A 17,478-nucleotide genomic window follows, 5' to 3' on the forward strand; every position below is an offset into this window, starting at 1 on the left:
TTTTGTCTTTACGCCTCACTTCTAACTACTATGACGACAAATCCGAGAGTTTTTCTTTTTGGTGCATTGCAAAAACAGCCGGTGTTTGTTTTTCTAGCTCCGTATAATGATTACTGCTTAATGCGAAACAGATTTGGCTATGAATAGTTATTGTTATGATTACTTCTTATCCAGTAGATTATTGTTCTTTTTGTGTCTGGTCAGAGTCATTTCTGTGTATGCAGTTAGTATTTCGGTCTCTCACTACGTCACACGCAATTTGATAAGAAATCCATGTCTGTCATTTTTGGCAGACCTTTGCTATCATATTATATTCATGGGCCTTGGTTGGACTTTTACTATTGACGGGTCAATATGAGAACTGAGTCATAATTTTATTTCCGATTCTTTTCTTCTCCAACTTTTTCTCTTTTTTCTTTTCACTCCGCAATTCAACTACGATTGGCGGCATAGTGGGAGATAGGGAGTATGCGGCCCCTAGCCTCTTCTTGACACGTCCAATTTTCAACAAGATTTCTTTTTGCTTTTTACTAGATTCCTTTTTGTTTTTTACTTTAAGAAAACTGCAAAAGGGAATCTCGTTGAAACCCGGACGTGTCAAGAAGAGACGAGGGGCCGCATACTCTCACTATGCGGCCCATCCACATCGTAGTCGGGACGTGACAAAAGTATGACACTGCGAATGCTAATGCGTTATGAAATTAGATCAGAAAACTGAGGGAGGATTTACTCGAGTCCCAAGGAGGCGAGAGAAATTTGAAGGGAATTTTAGAAGAGAACATAGGCAAGATAAAGAAGAAATCACGAGTTACAGGAATTATTTCCGCTGCCGCTTTGCTGAAGAACACGAAAAACAAAGACCACCCTAACGTAATCGTCTTGTCAACTGTTACCCTTACCTTTCAGAATTTTTGCATCCGCAATACTTCTGTTATATCCTTCTTTTCAGAAGGCATAAATATCCAAGTTTTACGCGATTGTGCATTTGTAATTCTCATAGAAACTTAGAGATCAATGGCTTTAAAAGCAACAAATCTCATCTATTTACTGGTCAAGCATTAAATTCTTATAAGCTTGGTTTGTATGATCATTGTTGGTTGGTTTCACCAAATTGGTTAAAAAGACAAAAATCAAGAATTCCTGGGTGAAAAAGACTTGTAAAATTTGATACTGTTTAAATGGACGAGAATGTAAAAATAGCTAGGATGTTAACAGTTTCATCCTAACCATTTTCAAATAATTTTTCTTATTTTTAATTTACATCAGGATGCATCCAGTTTTATCCCCGCTCTTTTTTAAGTTCAAGACAGGATGAATCCAGTTTCATTCTTGCTATTTTTTTGGAGTCCATTTCACCGATACTAATTTTTACTCGTCCATTAAAACCATATTTTAAAAATATTTGGACAAATAACCCATTTTCCGTGTTGATTTTGATTTGCATGTCACCGAATGAATTATGTGGGACGGAAGCAAAGTTAACAATGTCTAGAGCGTGTTTTTGCCTATAAATTAATTAACTCATTTAGAATCAAAACATACAATAACTAGATTGGAGTTATTCTAGTGGACCGGTAGGTACATGAAAGATACAAAAATAATTAAAATGTTTTTGCACTTTTTCTCTCTTTTAATAAACTTTTGAGCTATAAATCGATATTTTGAGCAAGTGATTAATATGAGGAGCTAAACCCTTTAGAGTCCCACATTGCCTAATCCAAAGTTAAGTGGGGTGCTTAAAGGGCTCATGGGCACCCGCAACTCATAGACCGGTTTTTGGGAGGAGTTCTACCCATGGGTTCTTATTATTGGTATCAGAGCCAACCATCACGATCCAAGCCCGCTCCATCGAAGACAGCCCTATAGGCTAGATTAAGGTGGGTAGTAGGTGGGTTAAGCCACCGTACACTGTATATGGGCATAGTGTCTACCCATTGAATACTGGTAGTTGGGTTAAGCCATCGGGTCAGTGTCGATAGGTGGTGTTGTGTATGGGCATAGTGTCTAGCCAACGTGGACATTGGTTTGGAAGCGTGGTGGAATGATAAGGTCCTTAGTCCCACATTGCCTAATCCAAGGTTAAGTGGGATGTTTAAAGGGCTCATGGGCACCCTCAACTCATAGATCGGTTTTTGGGAGGAGTTCTACCCATGGGTTCTTATCATAAGGCGATCAAGGAAACATGATTGTAAAAAGTGCTTAAAAATACTTTTCCTCTTGCTTATCTTAAAAATTGTGCAAACTTGAACTAGGTCAGTTAATAGTGGGACAGAGGGAGTATCTGATACGCTTGTCCATCAGATGGCATGATATTAAATTAATTTTTTTCACGGGAGAGTTTTCATCACAGCAGCTTGATGCTGGGGTTCTCATGGATCGCCTCTGCGTTGCACTATTACAAAGGCCTAGCGCACCCCTACCAATTCTAATCTTTAATGCTTTCTGCGTCACTTTTTTTTCAGCATCATAGCATAATCGAAGGATGGGGACCTGCAATGTGCATAAGTTGGTGTTGATTTTCCTACACTTCCACTATCAATATATGCCACACCATAAAAGACATGTCTCCTGCATTCGTTTGTTAGGGCACCTAGACGCAAAGAAGGTTTTCAGAATACAAAAAAACCGTGTTACCAGTGTATCTTGCTACCATCAGCAAACTCCCATCTGTACAGCTGCTTTACAATAGCTAACCATTGCCCATTAAAGCCTTCTCAGATCCAACTCCCAGTTTCCATCAACTGTTAGCTAACCATTGCCCATTGAAGGCCTGGGGCACCCCTAACAAAAGAATGATTTTCTAGGGACCATGATCTTTTCGAGGGGACCATGATTTTATTAGGCCACATTCCCTATAGTGATAAGGGGTGTCCTAAAACGTTGAAATGACTAACCTACCCTTAACCTAATTTAATTTAAAACCAACCTAATAACCATTTAAATATATATAACCACCACCTCCTCCCACCACCACCGCCGATTTCCACCACCACCACCTCCGATTATCACCACCACCAACCACCGATTACCACCACCACCGCCGATTACCACCACCACCACCTCCGATTATCACCACCACCAACCACTGATTACCACAACCACCTCCTCCCACCACCACCTATTTAAGAAATGTAACAACATCAATGCAATCACAATTAAGTTCGATTACATAATAATTTTATCGAGTATAAAAGACGCCAGCCGCAATCTGATTCTGCCATGGGACCACTCCGGAGGTATTTTTCAATAAACCATTCGCTTTAATTTTATTTTGATTGCTTCAATCGAATAGAAATCATCAAAATAAAGTTTTAATAGGAGTTACAGAGCCATGTTCGGTTAGGTTGATTTTCCAAAAAACCCTAGTTTACTAACCGAACTTCTTGAAAATGAAGAACACGAAGAACAGTTCGGTTCAATTGGATTTAAAACTAAGTCACCGAACTCTCTGTTCGGTTGTTTCGCAAAAAAATTTAAAATTACAAAGTAACCGAACTCCACCCTTAGAACCGAAAAAAACAAATCCAGTCTAACCGAACTGTGTTGTTGTGGCCACTATGTTGAGTTCCAAAATAACCGAACTTAGCCAATAGAGTTCGGTTTGTTCGCAAAAAAATTTAAAACTACAAAGTAACCGAACTTAGCCAATAGATGCAGGAACTTCACATTTTTTTTGTTTGTTAAGTTCGGTAACTTCACAATTTTATCGCAGAAACTGAACTCAGAGTTCGGTTGGTTAGCTGTTAGGTTCAAGTTTGCGAAAGAACCGAACTTTGTAAACTTATATACTCTTATATTACGTAAAGTTCGGTTAGATCAAAAGTGCATGCAGTTTGCGAACCAACCGAACTTTATACACCAAAGTTCAGTTAGTTGAGAACCAACCGAACATAACGCTGTAACTCCTAGAAATTATTAGAGAGTTCGGTAACCTGCGTGTTTGGAACAAGTAACCGAACTACACTTTCAGGTGAGTTCGGTTACTTGTTCATCTCACGAGGCAACTGAACTACAGCTTCAGATGAGTTCGGTTACTTGTTCTTCATATAAAGTAACCGAACTGTTCAAAATCCATTTCAAATCTGGATCATTTTGAAGATTAACAAATATTCTAGGAGAGGATGGAGATGAAGAATCAGATGAGTTTTCATCATTTGAATACTCAAACTTAGTGAATTGGAAAAAAAAATTATTTTCCATGTTTTTTCCTTCATCTTCTCTAACTCTACTCTCTCAATAATTCTACTCAACTAATAATAAACCCATCTTTTAATTTAATCTCACTAATTATTTTTAACTAAATCATTCACTAATCATAACCTAAAAGTAATTAAGAGGGTAGATTAGATATTAAATAAATAACTAGATATGGGGTAACCTAAAATTACTTCTACTGCCTTTATCCAAAATAAAACCATGATCCCACAAAAAATCCGTGGTCCCCAAAAAATCGTTCTAACAAAACCAACTAAAACACATTTATGTCGATGCCTGGCCCCATACCCAAGGGAAAATGCAGATCTTGGTTATGCTGTGGGTTATATATAGGTCCAGTTAGGTCTTGTCATTGTGCTGATAAGTTAGTTATTTGTTCTGCTGTGTGTTCATTAAAATATCAAACTTCGTCTCCACTTTAAAGTATGCATAGTAACGGCCTGGCGCACCCCTACCAAAACTAACTAAAACACTTTAAATTTTGTATTAGTTATTTGTTATGCTGTGATTAAGATGCCTAACCAGCATCTTAATTAGAATTTCCAATTGTACGAATAATTCATTCTACCTTTTGAAAGTTGCATAAAGAAAAAAAAAATGAGCTCATAAGGGGCACGCATTCTTCAAAAGATCTGAAAATTATGGGAACCCTTTCCACATCGTGCTTGTTATATCATTGCTCGATAGATATTCTGCTCCTGGTGGTATTTAAACAAAAAAACAATCCTGCTAACTGGTCAAGGTGGGCTATCAAATTTAAGATGTGATGACTTACACACTATGTCTATTGCTTATGTCCTTTTTTCTCAACCCAAATACATATGGCGCTGCACTTGTCTAATTTTCCATCTGATTTGACCATTTGCTAACACGATACATAGACTTGTTGTTTTAAGAACCATTGACTGCACATTTTTGACAAATCGAAGCAAAATATTCATTACCTGCATTTGAATTCCATGGTATTGTTACTGATTACAAACTGCATTAAAACTTCAAGTCATTCTTGAGAATATCAAAATGACTTAGTAGTAACTCAAAATGGCTCCGAAGTATACATTATTTGGTCGTGGGACAAGAACTTTATCTCACAATTATTTTTTTCTTGGAGTTCCTGTGAAGTAGTCCCTAATCTACAACTTATCCCAGTAAGTGCTGAGCAATGTAAGTGTGAACCGCGACTTATAAGCTTCTCTAACGGATACACATCTCGTTTGATCGAGTTTGTGTCTAGAAAAAAAAAAAATACAAAAAGAAAAGAAACAAGACAACCCCTCTAGCAAGGTCCAAGTAACTTGGATAGATATCCAGAACTATGTTTTAAGAGCTCAGTAAGAACTTCCTAGCCGTCTGAATAAAACGTTTTTAACAGAATGTGCCATCCATAGTTTTGAGTATTGCCATGTTTTCGGGTCAGACAATGTATGCTGATTTTGGGCGTGTCATTAAGATAAGCCATGTTTTCAGATCAGACTTTTGTGTGAATTTATTGGTCTGGATGTGGAAATGGAGATTGAGGAGCATTATCATGCATGAGTAAGTGGAGAGGAAGTTAGGGAAGCTTGTAGTTGAAAAATATGGCACTGCCTTCACCGGTATCCATTAGCTGTTAGACCCTCTTACACCATGACATTCTATGACAACCCTGAATACAACAATTCATTTGATGTTTTTATTCGAGGCAAGGTGGTCATTTCAGGAGCTCAACGTGTACACGATCCTAACCATAGCTTACTTGAGAGTTTTTCGATAATATGTTGATGCATGAGACTTTCAATTGCCTTGGAACTTTCAATTGGATGTCTAATTGCTCATGTACAACAACATTGCCTCAGTTTCCTGATCATAATTCATAACGCATTATCATTGGCACTGTCACACTTTCTTCTGAAATGACAGTTGATCTACTTGGCCAGTTCAGTTTGGTATAGCATTAAATATGGGACCTACCATATGTCTACATCTGATGTCCTGTTTTCTCAACCCAAATATATGTGGCGCTAACACTTATGTCTAGTGTTGGAGTTAAAAATAGTTAAATATCGCACACGTTAATAACTACGCGAAGTGAGGAATATAACATACGCGAGGACCATCGCACACAGCAAATTGAGATGACATGCCAAATGATGTCAGCAAAGTCACAAGTAATGTGTGAAGAATTATGCGAAGTTATAAGTTATGCGAAGATGAGCGATTGTATATGAGCGAATGTGTCGCATAAAGATTCCGAAAATAAAGGGATTATTAGCTGTCATCCACTATGTAAAATTCTATATAAAGGAGAGAGTCATTGTTTCTGGGAGGATTCTAGGGTAAGTCTTGATTAAGAAGTAGAGAGAGAGAAAGTGAATTTAGGTCTCAAGTTGAATTGTTGTAAGATTTGGATCTATTTTGTAAGCAATCTTAATCTTCAATTAATAAAGAAATAATTCATTATGATACTTAGAGATTAGATTATATTAAGTGGAGTGTAGTTGTAAGATTTCTTACAACTACATTTTTGGCGCTAGGAAACAGCTTTGGATGATAATTTCTGATAGTATATCATAGATTGTAAAGAAAACAGTGAGATCAAAACATTTAGCAAATGGTAAGGATTGAATCTGTTTTGGAATAAGGAATGGCGTCTAGAAGAAGTAACAGAATTGCTGAACGAAGAAGAATTACAAATCTTGAGAAAGAATAAGAAAGAGTGGACGAACATCAAATAACAGAGATTCCAATTGGATCTCAGCGAGGACAAGGACAAAATAATGATATAGATTATGATAGAGTGAAATTTCATACTGCAATGACATATTCAACAGATGAAAGACAAGGAATTGAGAACGAAGAACCAATTACAGCGAGTGAAGGAAATATAACGATTGCAGAACTTAGACAAAGATTACTAATTGAAATAAAGAGAGAAGAAGAGGAGCATGCGAATTTAATCCGTCAAAATGATGATTTACGAGAAGAGAATCTTAGGTTGCAAGAACAAAGGTCAAGAAGTGTGACACGCTCAAGATCAAGATCCAATAGGAGTTCTTCCCGACAGAGTCAATCTAATCGAAGAAATGATAGGTGAAGACAACACATGAAAGTCATTGAAGAAAACTCGCAAGAAGATGAAAATTTGGAAGATCAAAGGGAAAGGAGACGTATAGATGACTTGGAAACTAATCGATATGAACACCCACACAAACTTCTTCGTCGGACAAATACTAATTTTGAAAGGGAAGAAGAGCATCCAAGGCAAGGACAAATGATATTACATGGTAGAGAAATGTTGAGAGACGAATATGAGCGTGAACGAGAGATTGCACGTGCGAGAGATAGACAAAGAAGAAGGGAAGAATTAGAAGAAAGAGAATTACAAAGCGGATTGCGTCATATTGATAATAGAATAAGAGGACGCGAGCGTCATCGCATAGAGCATACAGATCAAGATCGAGTGACACCACATGAAAGAGAAATATCAAAAGATCGATATGATCGCACAGGTAATGAAGAAAGACATGATAGAGCACAAATCGAAGGAAATAATGAAAGGCGTAGGCGAAGAAGAGAAGAAACTGAACAACAGGAGATACAAGAGGCAATACACCAAAACAATCATCAAAATAGATTGAGACAAGCAAGACTAAAAAGACGCATGCAAGAAGATTTGGATCAATCATTCAGCAAGGAAATTCTCAAGGAGATGGCAAAATTAAGAGAAATGATGACTGCAAAAAGAAATGATGGAAGAAGACAACTAGAGGAAGCAGTGGAAGAAGCTGGAAAAACTCCATTTACAAAAGAAATTCAAAGAGCACTGATACCATATAAGTGTAGTTTACCAGCATTTACAAGTATATTTAATGGAAGTGCATGTGCGATCCAACATGTGAAGGCGTATTCTAGATGTTTATTACAGTGGGAGAATTATGATACAGTAATGTGCAAGTATTTTGCTGCAAGTTTAGCAGGTGAAGCTTTGAAGTGGTTTGAAGGACTACATATAGTATCCATTGGTTCGTTTCATCATTTACAAAATGTCTTTTTTGGGAAATACATAAGTAATAATCTATCAAGACCAGGGATTGAGACTGCATTCGGACTTCGCAGAAGAACAAATGAAAGTTTGCGTCATCTAACGACTCGTTGGAGAACAATGTGTAGTGAAGTAGGAAGACTGGTGAATGAGAGACATATTATTCTTGTGTTCATCAATGCTCTCTTTGCAACAGACCTATTATATACCCAAATTTTCAGAGTAAAGGATACAATCACAATGTCGGAACTACGCGAATTTCAAGAAGAATATATAGCCCTCGAAGAAAAGCAAAGAGACATGGAATCTTATCCAGTTGTGATATCTGATTCGAAAAGTGGAAATACAAGTTTACTTCCGAGACTCACAAATGTTGTTGCGAGTACATCGCAGGGTAATCAAGAAAGGAATAATGCGGAAATGGAACAAAAGTTAGTGGCTATGGGAAGTGCAGATCAAGCAGAGTTTGATAAAGAGTACAAAGACAAGCAACTTCAAAAATATGTAGGTACTGATGCTAATCAACCAGGAATCTCTGCAGGACAGAAAACACATTATAACAAGAAAGCTGGAAGAATAGTGTGGGAACAAGTAAATCTGCCAAAGCTGAACACTACGATGGATAAAGTATGGGAAGCTGCTTTCCTAATGGATGATATTCCAGAACCACATAATGCAGGCGAAGAGCCACCACCAGGGAGGAGGAGTAAAGAATTTTGTGTCTATCATAGATTCCGCGGTCACACAACAAGCAATTGCAGAAATTTATATTGCGAATGATCGACCAAGGGAAATTGGACCATTTCTTACTGAATCAGGCAAGAAATCCACCACCACCTCAAGGAAATAAATATGTAAAGGAGGATAGGAGTACATTTGTTATTGAAGTGGGAGCGAAGGCGAAGAATCTATATTGTAACTCGATCATACATTCGTTCAAAAACATAGAAGATTTTCATGATAATGTCTTAATTCGAGTATATGCAAGAGATGTCGAAGGAAGGGAAATTTTCAACTTGGCAAAAATACCATCTTTGAAGGACTGGCAAAAGTAGAAAATCTCGTTCAGTGCAGATGAAGTACCAGGAGGAAAAGCATCACATGAGTGCCCGTTGGTGGTGAGATTGGGAATTAACCCAAAACCGTTAGAAGAAGATGAGGAAGAAAATGAGAAAGAACACCTGGGGGTAAATAGAATTCTTATAGACACTGAAAGTTATGTGGATATTCTGTTTTATCACACATATAAAACAATGGGTGGAAGAGATGATGAGTTGATCCCTTCAACGTACAAAATATATGGTTTTAATGGTTCTGCGAACAAACCAAAAGGGGAGGTGACTATGCGAATTCTTCTACAAAGCTTACCAACAGATATCACATTCTGTGTAGTGGATATTGAATCACCATATAATGCTCTCATTGGAAGACCATGGCTGCATGGTATACTAGCTGTCGCATCAACATTTCATCAGTGCATCAAGATTCATTTACCTCAGGGTGTTGGAATTATAAGAGGGGACACATTTGAAAGTAAAAATTGTCAAAAAATTGATATTGATAGATGCGAAGCAAGAGAATCCAAGCGAAGAAATTGACAAAAGAATGCAGCAGATAGTAAAAGAGCAGAGAGATTAATGGTTGATGTCTGATGTGGTGTATAAAGTTGAGAAACGAGTATGCGAAGTGCTGAAGTTTATTAAATGGGAATGTTTAATATCAAGAATCATAAGGAGGAAATGAAACAAAATTCGATGGAAAGTTCATAGTGGGAGAAAATTAGTGGAGATGAAGATGAAGAAGAAATCAATAACAACAGCAGCAAAAATGGACAATAAAAAGGTGAAGATGAATAGCAACAAGAGCGAGAAAATAAGTGGAGACAAAATATTAAAAGGTGGAAAACATAAGGATTTTCGCACAATGCCAATCAAATGATTATAAACATATGCGAGTTTACGAAGATTCAAAAGTGAAGAAAACAAATGCGTAGAATGAATGTATGATTTTCTTTGAGCAAGTTGATTCAATAAAAACACTTATGTACTAGAGTCGATTAAAATGAGGAACTTTGGCTTCATATGGTAAATTCTTAGTAAAAAAAAATACAAAGAAAAATCTTTATAATAAGACCTTTATAAAAGGCTACAAAAAATAATATTTATTATCAGATTGGCTAGGAATCCAAATATGGCGTGCACCCTAGTTCGCTCATATGCAAGAGGCAAAATAGTAAGACCTAACGCACGTCATAATTGGAAAGACCTAGAAGGCATGACTCAAGGGAAGGCTACACCGACCCCGGAACTTGAGTTGTGGAGATTTGGGGTGAGAATTAAACGATAATGCCCATCCGGGAGAGATACCTTAAAATTTTAGTCTAAGATAATAATCTTAGATTGAGAAACTAAGGTGAGAAAGGCTCTCCTAAGGAGTGAAGAAACTCGATCAGGGCGCCGAGGTACATGGTTGAGTCAAGAATGCCCGGGGCATCTGGAGCGTATCTTTCCATTCTTGACAAGTCCTGACTATGATGCACTCGGTCCGAAGATACCCCATTTTGTGTGCGATCTTGCTGCCATAAACCCTATAGGTAGTGTATGCGAGATTGCGAAATCAACTGGTTGTTGAAAAACCGGATGGGAAGAGCCATAATCTTAACCCGATAGAGGTAAACTTCCTTGAAGGGGCAATCGGGGGGAAGATAAGGACGACACCCTCCATTAGGGAGCTGAATTGTGTCAAAAATAAATGTCAAAAGACTTATAACTCATACGAGTATTAAGACTTGTGATATTTATGCGAATTAACCTGAGGAGGAAATAATACAAAGAGAAAATGATAAGACGAGATCAATGGGTCAATACATTATGGTGTAAAGACTGCCTTCGATTTCGTCGCACATAAAAAGAGGCAATATAAGACCTTTACATAGGAAGGCACAAATAAGACCTCATAGATAATACACGAAAAGAGTTATTCCTAAAAAAGTTTCACATATGTTCGCACCAAGAGAAATTTTGGATAAAGGATATCAATTATATTTGGTCTATCAAAGATACGACAAATAACAAGAGGCAAGAATGGGAATGAAAAGGAAGTGTTATTTGCCACATTTTGATAGTCTTGTATACGTATGAAGTTATAAGTATGAAGCGGAAGAAACAAGAATCATATTAAAAGGATGAAAACTGAATTTACAAGAATTCACAAGTACGTTACAACAACAAGAAGACATCAATTTTCGCCTCTCTCATTTTGCTCAGACTCAGAATCACTAATTTCTTCTTCAGAATCTCTTTTTCATCAGTAACTTGGATATCAGGAATGGGTAGATTTTCAGGAATCGCTGGAAAGCTGTATTTCGACAAAGGAATACCATTCTCGAAACAAACTCTTTTAACAGCAGCCTCGCGAGAACGATTAGCATCATTACTGTTGTTTTCGACCAAGTTACACCAATTTTCCTTCAATTGCAGATATTTTGAGTTATGAACGGATAATTCTTCTTCCTTAGCATCCAAGCGAGTTTCTAGCTCTGAAACTCTCTTTTGATATTCCTTCTCTTTCTCTGCGAAACATCAACAAAAGAGTTAAGATAACAGACAATTATTCTTAAAAAAAACACATGAATAAAGATCAAAGAACAACAAATGACCTTCATAATTAGAAATTATGTCTGCGACCAGTGTAGAATACTCAATTTGAAGGCTAACATTTACACCTAAATTATTTCTAGCATCGTTCAGAACTCTAGCAGCCCACTTAAATTCAGCTTCACTTTCTATAAGGAGTTGAGATCGAATTAAATTTCTTTCCTCAATAAGAATGTCTCTCTCATGGCAAGCTGAGTCACGTTCTATCTTAACCTCAATAATGGATTCTTGAAATTGTTCTAGTGCTTTCGCACCCTTAAGAGTGATTTCATCTTTCTCAATAATAAGTTTATTCTTCTTCGCCTCCAATACTTGAATTGCTTCTCTCTCCTCGTAAAAACGTCGTTTGAAGTTATTAGCAGCGGATAATGCATTTTTATGACGCTCTCTAATGGTAGTATATTTTAATCTTAGTTCTTCCAAGATAAGGTTTTCAAATCCTCGAGTAGGATAATTATTTAAAGAAGAATGGAGGTGCTCTAAAAGAATTTCAGCATCGGGAAGATTAGCCGCTTCATCTGAAAGTTTATACAGGTCTGCGAAGATAACTAATTAAGAAATGCGGACGATCGTGTAAAAGAAAAGGAGTGAGAAAGTATAAGTTGCATCCCAATGAGTTCCTTTTTTCTTTCTTGAGCTTGGAGAACAAATTGGATCCGCGAGCAGTACGATTGGAGTTTGAATTCCAATCAACATCTCGCATAATTTTTTCATCTTCAGCGATGCCATATACTCTCCTTATGCGAACAACCCATATAGTCACGTTATTTTTCATGATAGTGATGTAATAATTCCTAAAGAAATTATCAAGAGTATATTCAGTAGTATCTAAAACTTTGTCACGATGATCCTCTTTTCGCACTTCATCAGGATAAGAATTTCCAAGACCAGCTGCGCGACGAGCATACTCTAAGGGTATCCTGATATCATCACCACTCATCTGAAATATTCCTCGTGTGAATCTCTCATCAGCAAGAATTCTATAGAAAAGAGGAATCTCAAGGTTATATAAAGGAATTGGCAGAAATTGAAGTTGACCTAATGAAACGATGATCTTTCGGTTATTCCACTGCTCAGAATTGATGAGATCAAGATTAAGTTTGGACGTGAAATTACATGAAGGAGGAAGGGAGAGTTCATAACCCCTCTGATTGAAGTCTGTTTTCACTCTGTTAAATTCGATCTCCATCTTTTTACCAGCAGGAGCCATTAAAGAATGGGAATGAAGAGTATAAATTTGCAGAGAAGACGAAGAAGGATGAAAGGAATAAAAGGAATAAGGTAGAAGAGAATATATAGGAAAGAGCGATCCGTTTTTCGAGATTCATTCACATTAATGCGAAGAAACGAACAGATAAAAACATACGGTTAAAAAGGACGTGTCGAAAGGTGAGTGGTTAAAAGGACACGCGTACATAAGGATAACTTGAAACCCGGATAACTGTAGACAAAATAAAATGGAAAAAGATAGGTATGTGCGATTTGTAAATGGAGAATTTCTCATATCGCTTACTCTGAAGAATAAGCAATATGAGAAGAGGCAAATGTAGGAGCTAAATATCGCACACGTTAATAACTACGCGAAGTGAGGAATATAACATACGCGAGGAGCATCACACACAACAAATTGAGATGACATGCCAAATGATGTCAGCAAAGTCACGAGTAATGTGTGAAGAATTATGCGAAGATGAGCGATTGTATATGAGCGAATGTGTCGCATAAAGATCCCGAAAATAAAGGGATTATTAGCTGTCATCCACTATGTAAAATTCTATATAAAAAAGAGAGTCATTATTTCTGGGAGGATTCTAGGGTAAGTCTTGATTAAGAAGTAGAGAGAGAGAAAGTGAATTTAGGTCTCAAGTTGAATTGTTGTAAGACTTGGATCTATTTTGTAAGCAATCTTAATCTTCAATTAATAAAGAAATAATTCATTATGATCACTTAGAGATTAGATTAGATTAAGTGGAGTGTAGCATCTAATTTTCCATCTGATTTGACCATTTGCTAACACGATACCTAGAGTTGTTGTTTTAAGAACCATTGACTGCAGATTTTTAATTGTCTTGCTGCTGCAGCTGTGCAGCATCCATGCAGCACATTTTTGAAATGATGTTGTAAGTGCATTTAGAGTTTCTGAAAGAAATAGGCCGAAGGAATTAGCTCAGTTTGAGATGTTATGCAATAGAACCAGCAAGCACCAGTGGTCAGTGGTAGAATAGTACCCTGCCACGGTAAATACCCGGGTTCGATTCCCGGCTGGTGCATTTTTATTTTTCTTCTTTTTATATTTGTGTGCTGCATGAAGTTCAAAAGTACAGAAGAGCTTAAGAAACACTATATGAGAGAGGCTCGCAGCTGTGCATGTGTTCGAAAAAATTGCATCTACTCAATGACGAAGTAGGACTGAATTTGTGACACTGACTATATGAGGGGGCAACACTTTGACAATTTTTTTTTCCTTAGAATACTAGAGAAAGCTGGATTTCATAAATAAAGTGTCCTTAGCTTTATGGTAGAAAGTAAAACTGTAGATGGAGTGGTAACTTATGTTCTTTCTTTTTGGACACTTACGGCACGGGACTATGAGTTGTTTTGGTGTTGTTTATTTTATTTTTTCTTGCGAGACTACCATGAACTGAGCGTGGGAAACTTGGGTGAGTGGTAATCTTTGTTAAACTGAATTTGAAGATTTGATCGATACTATTAACATTTGCGTGATCGACTTCTTGTTATATGGTGATTAGTCCATATATGAATATACACTCATATTTATACATCAAAGGGTATTTTTTTCGGTGGTTAAGATACCCATGTAAGTGTGTACATCGGAACTCCACAAAGATTCATTTATGGTAATTGAGATAACCTTCCATTCACAGTTGTTCCAAATAATATCAACAAAATTGAAAACCTAAAGTCCCAATCGGGAACTCGTAGAAATTCATAGTTTGATAAAATCAAATCGTCGATTACATTCCAAATTACAAATTCAGTTCAGTCAAGTGTAATTTTTTTCGAGATTCAAAAAGTTAAATCTGAGTTGTGAACCCTTCTTTCATATCCCTGAAAACTGTTATATCTGCATTAATTTTTGGAACCGCCTAATATTTTCAATGTATAATTGGCATGTTACACATTAGTAATACTCGAACCCATGGTAAAAATGGTTAATCGGTTGGGTAAATATAATTGACGGTCAGTCATTTTATGGCCATCAAACATGTCATTTGCATAAATATGGTAATTAACAATGGTCTAGGTTTGAGAGACGTTACATTGTACTATAAGGCCTCTTGTTAAAGAATGATGACCATACATTTATGGTTTAAACTAACATATGAAAAACGTCCAGCTTACAGAATAGAAACGTAGATAAAAATGAAAAACATTGAATCCTACAACATTTCCTTGGATATTAGTAGTATGAAGCGTCCTTGAATCTTTCGTAGTGGTGAAAACCGATGCACCTGATGAAGTTGCATACAACATATCCCAAGTATGCTTTTCCTTGCAAATTAATAATACAATCTTGTAGTCTTATTAAATAGTAAAAGGCTCGCATTAAATAAAATTGCAGATCAAAAAAAAAGAGATTTACCCCTCTAATATATGAATCGACAAATGATACATGTATATGAGAGTTTCTCTTTGTCAGCATATGCGTTTGAGACCTAAAAGTAAATAAGAGACCCAGTCTAAATACCAATGGTATGAAAACTTGAAAATAGTAAATTTCAGGCTTATCAAGATGGTTAACAATATATAAATAATTTAAGATGATCTTCTAAGATAATAACCATTCTTGGTGTCAACTGCATATAATCATTATTTGACTATGCGTGAAGAATATAGGATAAACAAATAGTACTCAATTTATAAACCATAAAAGGTTATAAGTATGAAGAGATGTAATTTCAAGGTTTATATGATACAAAGAATTAGAAGAATAACAAATATAATCAAGGAACTTCAATCTATTTGATACCAACATGTACACGACTCTAATCTTATTGTTAAGAGTATGAACTCTTCAACGACAATAACAATACAGTTAAGAAATGCCATTTACCGACCCAAATTAAGGGCATAACAATGGAATCGTCATTTTCTTTGTCATTTATTTTCACTCCATGTAAATCCTATAATATTTGATTGAAGAAGTCAAAGTCTTATTGGGCAATTCCCTGTCCAGAGAAAAATAAAAAATATTGTGTAAGAAAATATAAATTAAAAGATATGGTAATGGTAACAAAAGAATAAAAATGAGTACCTAGCAATCATATATCTGATCAGTGTCATTTGACTGCAAATGAAAAAACAAAATCGAGATAACAAAATCAAAAATTAACGAAAAAAATAAAAGATAAATTAAACTGCATAAATGAGATATAAAAATTAGGCGTAAGGCACCATGAATCCATGGATGTTAAACAAAAAATTAAAAAGAAAGCTAACAACAATTATCTCAATCAACCAAAACAAAAGTGAATCATACCTTGGGAATAGAGTTATGCAAATGATGAATTAAAAGGTATGGTATGGTATTAAAAATAAACCGAACAAAAGAATAAAAATGAGTACCTAGCAATCATATATCTGATCAGTATCATTTGACTGCAAATGAAAAACAAAATCGAGATAACAAAATAAAAACTTAACGTAAAAAATAAAAGAGAAATGAAGCTGCATAAATGAGAAAAATATTAGGCGTAAGGCACCATGAATCCATGGATGTTAAACAAAAAATTAAAAAGAAAAGCTAACAACAATCATCTCAATCAACAAAAACAAAAGTGAATCATATCTTGGGAATAGAGTTGTGCAAAACATGAACCTTGAGAAAAGAAAATTGATTATAAAAGGGATTAAGTTAATGGACATTTTATTTTGAATAAAAACAAAAGAATCATACATTGGGAATAGAGTTGTGCAAAAGATGAACCTTGGGAAAAAAAATGATTATAAAAGGGATTAAGTTAATAGACGATTTATTTTGAATAAAAGTAACGTTTAACATTAAATGGGAGAAATAACTCCCAAATAAATGCACATTAAAAATCTGTAACGTTTGTTAAAATAACTCCCAAATTAATGTGGACCCTTCTTTATATGCCTAAAATATTGATTGAAAATATTAAATATGTAATTCGATCTGGACCGTTCTTTATATCTCAGAAATGTAATTGAATAACTTAAATATGTGCCTCAATCTGGGTCATTCTTTATGTGTCCAAATTATAGATCTCCGTTCAAATGGAAAAACACCATTATCCCTTGTGATATAAATTTCATCAGTTCTCACTGTTTTGTAATTTTTGTTGCCGTTGAGCAAATTTGCTTGTCAAACTGCTGTTCAAGTAGGTGCATTTGCTCACCTCTTTTTCTTATTGGCATTTTATGCAAACAAAGTGCCTCTTCTGGTGCTCACTTTTCTAGATTGATAACCCAAATTTCTCTTGTGAACGTATTGACAAGCAAAAAAAAAGTGTTGCACCTACTCGGCGGCGGAGCTAGGATTCTAACAATCTGAGGGGGAACACCTGCACCAAATGCACACACAGGCACTATGGCCTTTCAAAT

At 36.0% G+C, this 17,478-nt stretch overlaps 1 non-coding gene across 1 annotated transcript; it reads left to right on the forward strand.

Annotated features, from left to right (window-relative positions):
- Positions 1-14,092: 14,092 nt before the first annotated feature.
- TRNAG-GCC lies at positions 14,093-14,162 on the forward strand. Its single transcript has one exon. It is a non-coding gene; the product is annotated as a tRNA-Gly (tRNA).
- The last annotated feature ends 3,316 nt before the right edge of the window (positions 14,163-17,478 follow it).

This window comes from Papaver somniferum, chromosome 7 (genome assembly GCF_003573695.1).
Source record: "Papaver somniferum cultivar HN1 chromosome 7, ASM357369v1, whole genome shotgun sequence".
In the NCBI taxonomy this organism is placed as follows: Eukaryota; Viridiplantae; Streptophyta; class Magnoliopsida; order Ranunculales; family Papaveraceae; genus Papaver; species Papaver somniferum.